This window comes from Neoarius graeffei, chromosome 19, assembly GCF_027579695.1.
Source record: "Neoarius graeffei isolate fNeoGra1 chromosome 19, fNeoGra1.pri, whole genome shotgun sequence".
Classification (NCBI taxonomy): domain Eukaryota; kingdom Metazoa; phylum Chordata; class Actinopteri; order Siluriformes; family Ariidae; genus Neoarius; species Neoarius graeffei.
Window position 1 is genome coordinate 60098136 of NC_083587.1, and position 15672 is coordinate 60113807.

At 42.3% G+C, this 15672-nt stretch overlaps 1 protein-coding gene across 1 annotated transcript in view; it reads left to right on the forward strand.

Moving 5' to 3' along the window:
• The window catches only part of eif3ha (eukaryotic translation initiation factor 3, subunit H, a), a 127983-nt gene that overhangs the window by 43932 nt on the left and 68379 nt on the right, over window positions 1–15672 (forward strand). The window lies entirely within an intron of this gene.

Consider the following 15672-nt stretch of genomic DNA (forward strand, 5'->3'; position numbering starts at 1 on the left):
CGCCTCATAGCAAGAAGGTCCTGGGTTCGAGCCCCGTGTCCGGCGAGGGCCTTTCTGTGTGGAGTTTGCATGTTCTCCCCGTGTCCGCGTGGGTTTCCTCCGGGTGCTCCGGTTTCCCCCACAGTCCAAAGACATGCAGGTTAGGTTAACTGGTGACTCTAAATTGACCGTAGGTGTGAATGTGAGTGTGAATGGTTGTCTGTGTCTATGTGTCAGCCCTGTGATGACCTGGCGACTTGTCCAGGGTGTACCCCGCCTTTCGCCCGTAGTCAGCTGGGATAGGCTCCAGCTTGCCTGCGACCCTGTAGAACAGGATAAAGCAGCTAGAGATAATGAGATGAGATGAGATCTGTGTTTTGCCGAAACACAGTAGGTAATTCGCGGCGGAATTATTACTTGGCAAATTACGGACATGGCGCATTCGCACGGGACGAAGAACTCGGACATTCTCTGCAATTATTCTGAATTACCAGAGGTCCACGGGTAATACTTATCCCGTGCGAATAGGGCTCAAGAATGTTATTTAATCTGCAGGGATTGTAGTGAAAACAGTAAAGAGTAAAAGTTAGATTTCATGGGGTCCTTTAGAGGAGATTTAAATATATCGAGATATATTTCGTATATTGTGAAATGGAGAAAATGTATCGGGATATTCATTTTTTCCCATATCGCACAGCCCTATTGTCACGGTTTGTAGCAAAATGGGCAAATGCAAGTTTAACGACTGCTGGCTTGAACGCAATGATTTCGTAGACTGGTTAAAACGTGTACCAAACAATCCGTTTGAGGCGTACTGCACATTGTGCAAAAGAACACTCAAACTCGGCACCCTGGGTGTAAAGGCACCGGAATCGCACGCGAAAGCAGAGAAGCACCAGGCTGCTCATAAAAGTCTGCAACATTCGCATGCCATCACTCAATTTTGTTCACCGTTGTCAGGTCCAAGCACATCTCGAGACGGTGTATCAGCGAACTCCGTGCAAACTGTAACGTTACAACACGCAAACCGTACGGAATCGAATGCCTCATCCTCAAGTGATTTGCAGGATGTCTTTGGCTCCACTGCAACTTAGTTCCTCATTAATGCAAGAGCGCACCCTAGGGATGTAATGAGTTCATTGGTGAATGATGATAAATTTTATTTCGAAAGTAATTCAGGCGCTCCCAATTTTCTTTATTTTTTTTGTGCGGCATAAGTCTTAAATTTAACCTGTTATGGTCTTAAGTCTTAAACTGAACTTGTTCAAGCCTGCAGAAACCCTGTTAGATTTATTTACTAGGGCTGTAACAATATGCGTATCGAAATCGCGATACAAGAAGGCAGAATCGCGGTACACCCTTTCAAACTTCTCCTCAGCCCAAAAACAGAGGCGCTTCCAAACTTCAATTTATGAATACTTTACTTTTTATTTAAATTACTTTTATTTTTTATATCTATTAGTAAGTCGTTTTTTCGCCGACCTGCGACAATCTTCTGCGAGTCACGCAACGTCCACACTCGCCACTGGCAGAGCATTCATTTCTTTTAAGCGGTCACCATTCTGGTTGCGACGCGGTGAACGAATCTGTAAACAAGCAGCTCATTGGCTGGCTAGGTGTGCCACAAGCCAATCACAATCACATGCCGGAAAGGCATGCAGTGTTGCCAGATTGGGCGGGTTTAGGTGCTTTTTGGCTGGTTTTGAACATATTTTGGGGTGGAAAACGTTAGCAATATCTGGCAACACTGAAGGCATGTCTGCTTGGGCGGAAGCCTTCTGCGGCAGTTACATTTTGACACGCGAGCAACGTTTCACCATAAAAATTCCGTAATTTCCATCTGTTTTCCGCGATCACAGAAAATCATTGGCCCTATGAGAGTGAGACAGTGAGAGAGGCCCCCCCCCCCCCCCCCCCCCAAAAAAAAAAAAAAATCTTAACGGATTTACACGATTTGGAAAAATGACTTTTTCAGAACCGAAAAAAACAGAGCTTCCGGCTCAACAGTATTATTTTGAGAAATAAAACAATCTTTGGATATACATTTGTTCATTTTTGCATACATATTACTCATTCTCTGCAGTGGTCTGAATTATTTGTTATTAAATAGTTAATGTAAGTAAGTAAATGTTAAGTCGTCAAATTTACTACTTTAAAAAAACATTTAAAAAAAATCGTGGGTGTATCGAATCGTGGGTCAAAAATCGCGATACGAATCGAATCGTGAGTTGGGTGTATCGTTATAGCCCTATTATTTACCAGTCCCGTTTCCACTCACTCCAATTGCTGTTCTTTTGTCAGAATCCGAAGTTGCTGCTGGTTTTTAAATTCAGCATAAACTCTTCGTAGCTGCGTAGCTATGGGAATTTATCGAATGATTTTATAACCGTTTCCTTGAAACGCAAATGAAGCCCGAAATCCTAGACTTGTCTCTTTTTTTTTTTTTTTTTTTCCTTTTTGTGCTGTTTTATGGAATATGCACAAGCCTGATCGAGAGTTTCGTAACGCTTTGTGGAGGATATAAATACGTTCTGAAGTCTACACGGTAAGGAATGAAGGATTACCTGCTTTTTCAGCTCTCCTTCCCTGTCCGGATGAAAGAGCAGCAGTTTTCAAGCTTTGACCATCTAATCCAACATGCCACAACAGCCTGGAGGTTCTACTCGGGCGTCCCATGCTGCGTCGACCGAATACCATCAGCGATTGCAGTCTCGCCCTGATGCAGCCTGTCATTCGAATCTGATCCCCTGTCATTCACTCAACACTGATTTTATTCCACACTGTGATCACATCACAGGCCTGGCGCTCTGCTGGGTTAAATTACAGAGTTGTTGTTTGCGAGCGCTGAGAGGTCCGTGCATAATTTATCCTTCCTTTTTATTTCTCATCTCATGTCCGAGGTCACATGCGGGTGCCCTTTCTGCTTGGATTGCTCTCCTGATAATAAGCCCTGAATTGATGTTCAGATCCAGCTAAATGAATACGGTTCTCGCAGACAAAATCGCACGCCCCGGCTCTGATTATATTTTTATAGCTTTAGCAGGAACAGTCTGAGCAATGAAATGCGTGTAATTTAGCAGTACAGATCATGTAATTCTTGTGTTGCCCTGATATTACATCACAGGCAGACGCTCTTATCCACAGCAACGTGCAAGATACCTGGAGCAGTTGGGGGTTAGGTGCCTTGCTCAAGGGCATTTCAGCCATTCCTGCTGGTCCAGGGAATCGAACTGACAACCTTTTGGTCCTCTGCTTCTCTAACCTATAATTCCCCAATTGTAGTTTAAAGGAAAACTGAAGTCATTCTTAAAGGGGTACCAAATATAATATATACAGTTGCTGATGTGACAAAGTAACATATTCTTAAGTATTCTATCAAATTTATATACTAGAAAACAACGAAATATCTTGGTAATTGTAAATATAATAGTCGGTACGCTAAACGGCACAAGAGTCACCATTTTTAAAAGACCGTGACGTCAGCGCTACCCACTGCACTAGGAGAGAAGCGTGTAATCATTTCGTCGGGCGCATCAAGTGAAAGCGACAGCTCTGTCGAATCATACGAAGAGATCCCGCAAGACACACTGCAAGCAGGCTATGGCTTAGAAGGGTACCAGTTTGAACCTAGGAGAGGTACTCTCGACTCGGGTGATGACGAAAGAAGGGAAGAAAGCTCGAACTCGCTTGGTGTTTTTCAGCGGAAACGAGTGAAAAGACACGTCTGGAGGATCGTTATGCTTTCCATCGGTCCTGTTATTACACCCGAAAGCAACACACTGTGGCATTGTGTAGCCGATCACTTACAATTCATCCTACTTTCCGATTCACACGTGCTATTCCCAACCTCAATGAGCCAACACAACTGGGCACATACATACATCATGAGTGTTATGCAGAGAAAATGAACGTGCATTCTGATTGGATAAAATTAATATCATGGCGGGCTGTTCAAACTGCGGAAATAGTTTGCTCGAGCTACTTTCAAAACACTATAACTTTCCAACCTTAGAACAAAAAACTTTTGGAAGTCTTGAATAAGGTTCGTTAATGTGTGTTTTATTGTTATATTTACTCTATATATTGCCCTCTGTTCCCCTTTAAACTCGCTTTATTTCTTAATTAGCGTGTTATTCAATTACGTTTGCGGTTTTAGTAGCCTTATATCATGACTCGTATGGAGCACTTGCATGTGACGTCACAGCCGATCCAGATTGTGACAGACGCCATCTTGTCGGTCAAACGCCATATTCCGCCTTCTACTTCTGCTTTTACTTCTACCTTTTCTTCTGGAAAACCCTACTATATACAATTCTACTACAACGGCTGCGGCTACAAGCTCTCCCTACCTGTGCACGTTTTTTATGTTTTTTGTGTGTATTTTTGCATGTTGTTCGTCTGTACCGGACTTCAATATCCACTACAACCGTATGGACTTACTGGACATTGGTTTCCAGCAGAAAATAACGGTTTGTAGCGATTTCCATCGCATGCACAACATTCCGGACGAGAAAAAAAAAAACATTCCGGACGAGATAGCGAGACCAGCGGGGTCTCCGTGGATTGTTATCGGAAGCAAAGCGAAGGAGGCGGCGCCGGGAGCGGAAGCAAAAGCGAGGCTGCAGAGCCGGCCTGTTGACTAAGCTCAGAAAACAGCTACTCAAATCTCCACTGCCAAGCCTCTACCTCTCCAACGCCAGATCCATGTAAACAAGACGGACGATTTGGAATTGCAACTGGAATTACCTTATTCTATTCTATAATCGGCTGGTCAGTGCTATACTCAATACTTAAGTGACTTACCCATCCAATGAGGATTCTTGTTTACAAGATGCCACATCTGAGTCGCTGACAAATCCTGAATTTCTGTAAAGATAACTGTCCAGAGATTTATAGGCACGCAGTGCTTCACCACTGAACAGCGAGGGAAAGTTAATGAGGTAATTATACACATCCGGGTATTCCGCTGGCAGTTCAAAATCCGGTCGTGAAAACTCCATCCGGAAAGCCATAAGGGTCACAAATCTGTAGATCGTTTATTTTAGACATATATCTAGTTATCTGTTCATTAGAAAATGAGCCGTGTAGTCCGTCGGTTGAAATTAATCCATTCTGTACACGAGTGCAGCAGTATTCAGCGGTGTTTTTGACCGACAAGATGGCGGTTGTGTACTTTCTGGTCACGTGACTGCAAGATCTCTATTGGCAACTAATCACAATGAAATATTATACTTATCGGCCTATTCGGTTTTTAGCCGTGTTGAATTTAGTTGGCTTGGTGCAAGACTTCGAAACGTCAAGTGTCAGCCAGGTGTCAGTGCCGCCATTTTGAAAACTGTTTTCCAAACGAAGCATTGCACAAAAACGAGTTTAAATGACGATGACTGCCGACTTTTTTTCAAACTTTCCTGATTGCTATCCAAACAAACACAACTTCCGGCTTGATTACGTCAGCATTCGAAAGAGGGCGCACGCGGCTTTTGACGACCCCTGTGTCTGAAATCGCTCCCTACTCACTATACCGTATGGTGACGACGCCATTTTGTAGTGCCGTCCGAAACCTTAGTGAGGATTATTTACACCTTAGTGCACTCAAAGTATCCCACGATGCATCACGAAAAGTAGTGTACAACCGATTTGGTCACTAACCAAAGTAATATATCCCATCATGCATTGCGGTCGCGCTGAAAGAAATCAAATTAAACGTCTCAAATTTGATTTAATAAAAGGCAGCGGCAAAGAAGAAAGAAAGGATTCAGCCTTGATTTAAAAGAACTGAAAGATGCAGCTACTTTGTATTGATTAATGTGGGAAATGCGCTCAGTATAATACGGATTTATCACACAAACGCACGCACGTGTTTATTATTTTGAATGAAAACCCTCCAGCCTAGGGTGCATCAGTTGCCCTCACTTTCATAAAATCTGATGCATTTTCGTTTGGGTGTTCCTTTTCACCAATAAAGACATCCTGTAAAATGTTTTGACCATATTCAAAAGTCTAATGGTGGCACCATGAGGTTCATTTTTTGCCAAAAAACACTTATTTTATGTTTTCGCGTAAGGTTTGAATCACAATGTTGGACTCCATTTATTGATTTCTTGTGACCCAGAGATCATGTTAAGAACCTTTGCAAGGGATTGAGAAGCATTTATGTGATTCATAATACATTTGTATTGTTTAAAAGTAGTTGAACAATGATTCAATGAACAGCGAAAACTCAAACTGTGCTTGATGATATATTTAGAATTAGGGCTGTGCCGATAGACGATGCCATCGTCCATCGACGATGGTGGTCATCCATCACGATGGAGAGCCACCATCGTGATACCACGCCCCCTCCTGTCATAAACATGCATATACGGTATCATCTGGGCCTATTTAACCTAAAAAGTTAGTTTTTTGTTAGTTTAGTTAGTTAGTTTTGTTTAATATATAAATATATTATATAACATATATATATATATATATATAAATACATAATTATATAAATCATTATAAAGTAATATCCTATTACCGCTTGTTCACGTAGGCTATGGTGCAGGGACGTGCTAGTGAACATAACGTGGTTACACAAATACAGTATGCTACTAATAATACATTTCGACTTCATTTTTTAGCCTACACTATACTTTTAATGTAAAATTTGTCATGTTGTTCAAACAAATAGCCACTATTAACGACTTCAGTCGGGAAATATTTCACCTTATCAAACGGCAGTGAAGCGCGGACTTCGGCAGAAGTCAAATAACTTTAATCTGGTAAATAGTCCTACTTTCAGACACAAAATGGTCCACTCTAAGCCATAATGTCAAACCAAATGGAAGAATGAAGGTGATTCTGATAAATGTAAAGACAGTAAAAAAAAAAACAATATTAAATCATGATTTTAAAAGCTGGTGCAATAATTCAAACACTAATAAATTGGAAAAATTAGCGCGTTCAAGTGCGCACTAAAGGCCGAAACGCATCTTCAATTGATATGGTGTAAATAAACAATGAGTAATAGCTTAAGTGTAGTTTCTTCTCATAGTTTGAATACTAGTCTTTCATTGTTAGAGCCGATTAATATCTTACCGTGATCAGTGAGTGCTCGGGGAGGTTAGTTTCCACCTGCGCTTTGCGCAGCTCATTTCTCCGAAGCCAGCTGTGCGCAAACGCAGTGTTGACTGCTCGGCAAACTCCAAACGCTCGGTCTGTACTGGCCCTCTGTTGCGCAAGCGAGTTGGTTATGGCCAGGTTCAAATTGTGCCCAAAACAACTTAACCACGGCCATTTCAATTGCCTGATGGCTGTGACAATATTCGCCCCGTTGTTATACAGGCGATCTTTTTCTCCTCTATTTTCCATTCGGCAAGTGTCTCGCGCAATGCGTCTTCTAAATTGTCCGCTGAATGTGTCTCTGGCATGAAACTCGTCTGCAGGCATTTGGACTCCACATAATGTATGGTAGCTGACATATAGGGCATCATGTTGCAGCTGGACCACATATCCGTTGTCAAGGCCAAATATTCCACATCACCTAGCGCTTTTTTTCCTTTACGTGCCAAAGCCTCGGATGAGTATCTAATACTTTTAATAATTATTATAATAATAATAATAATATATTTAATAACGTGGTATTAAAATCCCCCCCCCCCCCCCCCCGATATCATCGTCCATCACGATGTTTGCACTGTAAACATCGTCGATGCCAATTAAGGGGACATCGCACAGCCCTATTTAGAATATGTCCTAAAAATGTGTATCTAAGATATTTGGTATACTCTATAAGGTGCCATAATGTTTCATGAAAAGTGATCGGAATTTTGTCATAAAAGTCATAAAATAGCAGCTTTTTCCATAACTTTGAGCTCCTGGTGCCACCATTAAACTTTTGAATTTTGTCAAAATATTTCACCCAGTGTGTTTTCTTACCAAAAGGAACATAAAAACAAAAATGCATCATGATCGGAGGAACTTTTCATTTTTAGGGGGCAACTGATGCATCCTAGGCTGGGAAATCCCATGCTGCTTTGCACAATCGTTCCGATCTGAAAAGACAGCATGGAAACTATGGTCTAAAGGCTCGCCTGAGTTAGGGAGCCAATCAGAGAGTGGGGAGGGGTGGAAAGACGGTGACGCGTACTACTCGACAAACGGAAGCTTGTAGTTTATTTGGGACTGTTTACGGATCACATTTAACATGGTGGCGAGCGATACGAACCAAACTTGCGATCAAGCTTTAGACACTGTTCTGAATAGTTTAGAGCGAAAGTTTGTTTTAAAAAAAGAACAGCGTTTGCCGTTAGTCTTTCTTCGTCGCTCTTAACTACGTCACCGGGTACAACTGCCATGATTGGCCATGGGCTACGTATACGCCAAATGATAGACATTCGCAACGTCCAATAAACGGCAGTTGACAATCGTAAACCACACCTCCCCTACGAGAAATTCAATAGGCAGATTCCAGACCATATTTCACTTGTGATATGGTCTGGTGTTAACCAGACTAGATGCACCCTACTCCAGCCGACTGATCCGGCACGTTTTAATCGTGCGACAGTAACGACGTGAATACCAGCGTGACGGACGAGTGTCTGAAAACGTTTTTTTCATTTTACCAATCGGCTCGCTATTTTGGGAGTAGTGAACAAGTGAGCGAGTTCGGACACAGGGAACGTTGGCAGATGTCGGTCACTTTGATTTCCGCTGTACGTTTTACTTCCGTCCTACGATGCCTCGCACAGGTCTCGACGAATCTTGTTTACGGCCATTGCTCTGATATATTACAGAGCATATTTCAAACACTCATAACTTGTTACAGCAGCGACAAAATAGCGATCAAAAATGCATTCTGATATTTAATAAAATGAGAGAAACAGAATTTTGATGATAAAAAAAATTTGCCTTCAGTTCTCCTTTAATGCAATGTAATATTTTATTGCTGGGCTTTTGTAGAACATGGAGCAGTTGTTCAGTGATGCGAGTTTTATTATTATTTTTTTTAAATTAACAATTAATGCAAAGAAAATAATTGTATTTTCTTGATTAAATATCAGAAATGAACTAAGAGGTGTGTGTGTGTGGTGGGGGGGTTGTTGGTTTTAAATCAGTAGGAGCTGAAGAATGCACTTCTTGCCTTTAAGTAGATTAGCGTTACATCAGGTTAAACCCCACTGCATTTTCTGAGCTAGCGTGACACGGGGACGGTTAATGTACGTGTAGGAGTGTGTCTGTTATAAATGGCTTAACTGTCAGGATAATGTGTTGGGTTTGATGTCTATTTGAGCAATTAAGTAACAGAAAAGTTTGCCAGTCTTTGCTGGTATCATCGATAATGCACAAATCACGCAAATGGATGGACGCATTAGTTACCCGGACTTCCAGCAAATTATGCTTCCGGCCTATTTATTTATTTATTTATTTTATTTTTAAATATATCTGTAATTTCTTGATGGACAAGTGACTCAGGCAGCTGTTTGATTTAGTTAGCAGGCTTCGTCATTATTATTATGATTATTATTTTTTTTTTCAGGTTCTACCCACCAGGGGAAAAAAGCTTCCTATTGATGAAACCTGCTCCAATTAATTAAATTTTTTTTTTTTTTAAATCGGATATTTTTTTTGCTGAGCTAACACATCAGTTATGTCAGGGGTTGAAATTAAGCATGTACTGACGGACATGGGCAAGTCATTCTCATACTCGGGCAACAGTAAAATTATCACTAGTCAGGCTTTCGTCTAAACGGGGGAACAGGGGCGCTGCGCCCTCTTACTCTCGGCGTGCGTCCCCTTACCGACTCCGTGAAAACATCCCAGCAACACCATGTGACAATGTGTCTGATCATCAAATATGTTATAATTGCTCCAAAAATATTCCAATCATAGTAGATACACCGCCAGACGGTGCAAAAACAATCCGAATTGGCGTTTTCCAGACTGAGGCGCCATGTTGTTTAGTTGTTTACTTGTCGCGGCTGCTCTCGCGAGATTTGACATGGGTTACATACAAGGTCAGCTGACTTGTAGAGCGAGATTTCTCGAGACTGAATGACCTTTCACCCACCGGCACGGGAGCTTTTGACAGAAGTAGTTCGCGAGTTGTTTTTGTTGACACTTGGGCATTTAAAGATGTCATCCCGCGGCACGAAGCGGAAGAAAGCCAAAGACTGTCCGGGGCAGAAGAAGATTACTTCTTTCTTTTTCAATGTTGACAGACAATTTGCTACAATTTCCCTCTCAGATAGCCTCAGAATGTCCCATTGGAGCATTTTTCAAAGGCTTTGCACGGCGGGGGACGGACAACCGGCACCCCCCCCCTTCGCTCCCTCGCCATGGTGAGCGCCCTCATACTAAATTTTTCTAGAAAAAACCCTGCTAGTTGTCCGTTGGACAACTGTGTTTGAATGTCTATTTTACCAAGAAAAAATTAAGTTGTTGTGATTCCTAACAGAAACAGAACAAAAACTTTACTTTTCCCGTCTTCTCTTTCGTTTGTCCTTGACTTTGGTTCATTGCGGTAGTTGACGCTTCCATTCGCGAGATGGTGCTACATGATGTTATGATTATTCACACGAGGCGCCACGGTCACGTAGGCTAGAACGAACGAAGCGTCTTTTTGGACTGATTTTTAATTCTGATTTGATCAGTTACACTTGACCATGATGACATGATGTTTTCTGACTGTTTAACATGTTTAATAGAAGATACTACCTAGTTGTTTTACTGTTCATCATGATGAAATAAACACCAAACACATATGAGTGTTTTAACTTTATTTCTGTCAATCAGTAATCAAACAATGGCAAAACAAGTTGAAATATTTTATTGCATACTCTATAATATACATCCAGATTGCTTTTTATGCAAATTACTTACCCAGTCAACCTGCAAAAAAGTAGGGCAACTGATACATGCATGCGGGCAAGTAAATTTTTGGGGTTGGTTGCTCTGAGGGCAAGTACATTCAAAAGTTAATTTCGACCCCTGGATGTACTAGGATATCCCTGTTTGACGGATACTGTATAATCTGTAAGTAATAAAACACTAAGGATGTGCTCAAATGCTGTTAACCTTTCCAGCCAAAGTTTTTCTTGCTAGCTTGGTGGAGCTTGATGTCTTTGTGAGGACTCGCATTCGGAGTGTAATATAAACTGTAGTTTTAGGCCCTGTCCACACGGCAACGGATTCAGGTGAATCCGATACAATTGTTTATCGTTTAGGCCTGGCGTCCACACGGCACCGGCGTTTTGGATGCCCCAAAACGTAATCTTTTGAGAACGGGTTCCAGAGTGGAAAGATCTGGCAACGTTGCCGTTGGCAACGAAGTCGTCTGGATGAGTAGAACGGATTTGTTTACGATGACGTCACAACCACATGACTGTCAGTGCTTCACGCCGGGTAGAAGTGTAACGAACTCGATGCGAGTTGTCAACAAATCCTATAACTTGGTTCATGAAATGCGCTTACAAAATATTTTCACTGTGAATATTTATTGTGTAATGGTGCAAAGTGAGTGAGAGAGAGAGAAAATAGCCCTTAGGGCAGAGTCAATCCCGCCAGCAAAAATAGGGAAAAAAAGGAGTGATCTCACCTCTTCAGATGTTGGTTTAAGTCCTACAATACATTCCTCAAAAAGGGCGTAGAAGAACAAATTAATCCATCAACGTGTAGCATTCAATTTATTCCGGACCATTAAAGACGCCGCCTTCCGCGTAGAATCATACGTCATCCTTGCCGCCATATTGGATGGGTCAAAGCGGAGAATAAAGATGCCTCATTCATGTGCTGCGTTTAACTGTACCAACAGGTTTACCGTCCAAACGAGATCACATGGGATTACCTTTCACAGGTGAGACTGGAAAAATACTTTTCACTGTATTTGGTCATTATAACGTAATTTTACGAACAGATTTTTCCTGACTTTGTGGCTAATATGAAGTCTCGCGCATAATAGTTTATGCGCATGCGTCCTTACTACTTCTATTGTTCTGGTGTCTCCGAAGGGACCGTCTTACAGCGCCCCTAGAGGTGTGGCATGTGTATTGCATCGTTTTCAGCAAGCGTTGCGTTGCCATATGGACCTGATATTTTACTGATCGTTGCCCATTTGGACGCGATATTTTTTAAAATAACATCTCGTTGCCGTTGTCGTGTGGATGTAGCCTTAGTTTCCCTTTCCAACGACTGGGGAGTCTTTCTGTATGTAACCAACCTAATTGCCTCATAAACTAGGTGATCAACCTGGCCTGACACTATTCTTGGGTTTCACGTGACGTGACGTCACATCCACGTCATTAGTTATTCAAAACTTTATCTGGTGGTTGACCAAAGCTCAGTTGACAAAGTTTGTATGGAGGAGGTGCATTGCTTGTGTGAAAAATGCCTTGCGTTTGCCATGTTTTAGGTTGTTTGAATCGAACAAACTGTGAAACTGAGAAGTTTCTTCAGGGTTCCCCGTGAACGAATAAAAAAGGGTGAACGAACACAGGATTTCACAAAAAGACATCGAGAAAGGTGGCTTTCGAACCTGTCAGTGAAATCGAAGGGAGCCGAGTCGAAGCATGCTCGAGTTTGCAGTGATCACTTGGTGACAGGTTTGTATTTCCCTCTCAGCTCTGTCCTTAGTGTTTTCCAAGGACTTTTTCTTGCCATGTGTCGTTATTTTGTGGTACTTTAAGTCACGAAGCGCTAAAGTCCCCAGCTGTTTCTTTGTTTCCTCCTCACTCCTCACAAAGTCCATATGCATGAAGGTCTTGACAAAATTCTCCCCCAGCCGTACAGTTACAATGCGCCGTGATCACTTCTCCATCTTGGTTAACTAAGATCCAGGTCTTTAAAGGGGTTTCTGATGATCTTTGGGAATGATTTAGCTGAGAGATAAGAGCCAACACAAGTGAGAATCAAGCCAACTGTTTGTTTACACTTCAACTCGCAGCGCTTCGTTGTAAAAACGCGAACGAAAAGCAATACAGGATTCATTCGGCAGCCACTTGATAGCGAGGTCCTGCAACACCAGATAGTCCGAGATGTCGGGGAACTCGACTGAAGGGTAGTTTTCGAGATTGTATGACAAATCCTTCTTTCCCAGACTGTAGGGGTCGGTTCCACTGCACAAAGCAATCTTCTGAATATATCTAAAGTGAGCAGTGGCTTCTAGATTACGAGCGTGTTCTGATAAGTTATCGCTAGTTGTTTGCACTCCGGCAGCCGTTTTGGTTGCGAGACCACCAGGTGTTTTACCGGAAGTGAAATCGCTAAGCAAAGTCACGTAACTGAAACCCAAGAACTGCAATCATCATCTTTCGGCTGCTCCCGTACGTTTGGGGTCGCCACAGTGGATCTATTCTGCATGCTTGATTTGGCATAGATTTTACACCAGACGCCCTTTCTGACGCAACCCTCCCCAATCTATCCGGGCTTGGGACCGGCACCAAGTATGCATTGACCTTGTACAACCCCAGTGGCTGGGTATTTTACCTAATCTGCACGTCTTTGAACTGTGGGGGGGAAACCGGTATACCCGGAGGAAACTCCACGCAGAAAGGCCACCGTCAGCCATGAGGTTTGAACCTGGAACGTTCTTGCTGTAAGGCAACAGGGCTAACCACTGCACCACCATGCCGCCCCCTTACACAGTTGCAATGGATTTTAAAAATAAAGGTGATTGGTTGTTGTCCCACTTGACCCAATGCTTCTTACCCAGGTACTTTTTACTAAAGAATTCTGTTCTGCATTCAGCAACAAATCAAAAGTCAGCACTTGTCCAAGTTGAACGATTTTTAGCCTCCTACTCGGTGCCCAATGTATCATGAAATGAATGGATTTCCCAAGGTAGTCCTATACAGGCAAAGTAATTCTGCGTGGGTCGAGTTCCTCCTTTGACCACTTGTCTTACACAAAAGCTATTGAATTACACCACCTCAATGGAGGTGGTGGCAGTAACAAATTACAATCGAGGTGCTCAGCTTTGTGTTCTCGCTTGGCTAAAATGATCAAATGAGACTCCTGCTGTGAATGAAGATGAATGGGAATAAATTCCCCAGCCACAGGCAAGTTTATTCAGTCCGGTGTGCCATGCGAGAAAGTGCGAGCTACTTTCAGTTAAAATCAGATAGCAATCACAATGACTCCATTTTTGATTCCCTGGTTTGTGTTTAGCCTTTGATTTTTAGTGTCCTTTAAGTTGTACCTGAAGGGAATTTTTCATATTTGCGCATATTTTTTGGATCTGTGATGGCTCGTGTTGAGAGTTTTGTTTGCTACATCAAGCTGATACAACATGAAAGCTGTTTTTTGAGTCTGGTCCTGTCTTCGTGGTCAATGTGTGAGCAGATTTTTCATCCTTTTGTGTGATTCACAAATAAAATTGACCATAATTTGGTACAGGAAGTAAAGTAACAAGTTCAACCATTCATGTTCCTTGTATCCCAGTCCAGAAAACAGACTGTTGGTTGAGCTCTGATCTGCTTCGACTGCAGACCACCAGTTTTATTTGATCTTTTGATTTGATTATTTGAAGTAAACCATCTTCAAGTCCATGACATGGGTTGGGCCGGAAGGAACTTGATCAGTGGAATTTGTCATTTTACTTGCTACTTCACCATAACAGGGAAAAGGTTGGTCGTTTACAAAACCATCTATAGACATGTTTTCATGAAGAAAGTGTCGATGCTAGGTGGCAAAAAGTACCTCCGTAGGTGCTTGGTGAACATCCAGTTCCAGATTTATTCCCTTTTTGCTCTTATTATAAGATATCTTCTGGGAAGTCTTTCCACTAGGTTTTGGGGTGTGGCTGTGGGGATTTGTGATCATCCAGCCACAAGAGCATTAATGATATCAGGTGATGAGATCTGGGCTGCAGTCAGTGTTCAAGTTCATCCCAAAGGTGTTCAGTGGGGTTGAGGTCAGGGCTCTGTGCACGACACTGGAATTCTTGATGAACCATATCTTCATGAAGCTTGCTTTGTGCTCAGGGGCTTTGTCATGCTGGAACAGGTTTGGGTCTCTTGGGTTGGGTCTCGGTGAAGGGAAATCTTAACGCAACAGCAAACAAATATTCAACACAACTGTGTGCTTCCAACTTGGTGGCAACAATTTGTGGAAGAACCACATGTAGGTTTGATTATCAGGCATCCATATACCTTTGGGTATACCTTACATTACGTTACATTTACAGGCATTTAGCAGATGCTCTTATCCAGAGTGACGGACAACGTACCTGGGGAGCAGTTGGGGTTAAGTGCCTTGCCTCAAGGGCACTTCAGCCATTCCTGCTAGTCTAGGGAATCAAACGAACTTTTGGTCCCAAAGCTTCTTCTCTAACCATTAGGCACAAAGAAGGCATTTGGTCTTTCAATCTAACCCCTCCTCAATACAAATCCAGAATAAGTCCTGGGTACATGTCAAGAAGACAGCGATTTCGCCTCGTGGTTAGCCAAGTTTCAAGTTTAGTTTTATAGCACTTTTAACAATAGACATTGTCACAAAGCAGCTTTACAGAATCTTAGTGACTTTTTAAACATGAGCTGACTTTATCCCTAAGGCAGCTGGGCCATAGAAGGTGCATGCTGCACGCTACACGCTACACGTTCACGTGAAGAACCGGACCCTGGGCCATTAAACTTCATGCTTGGATGTTCACGTGTTGCGTCTGTTCTACTTTGACCGAGTAACCAACAATATGGACTCTTCGGATGACGACGATTGCCT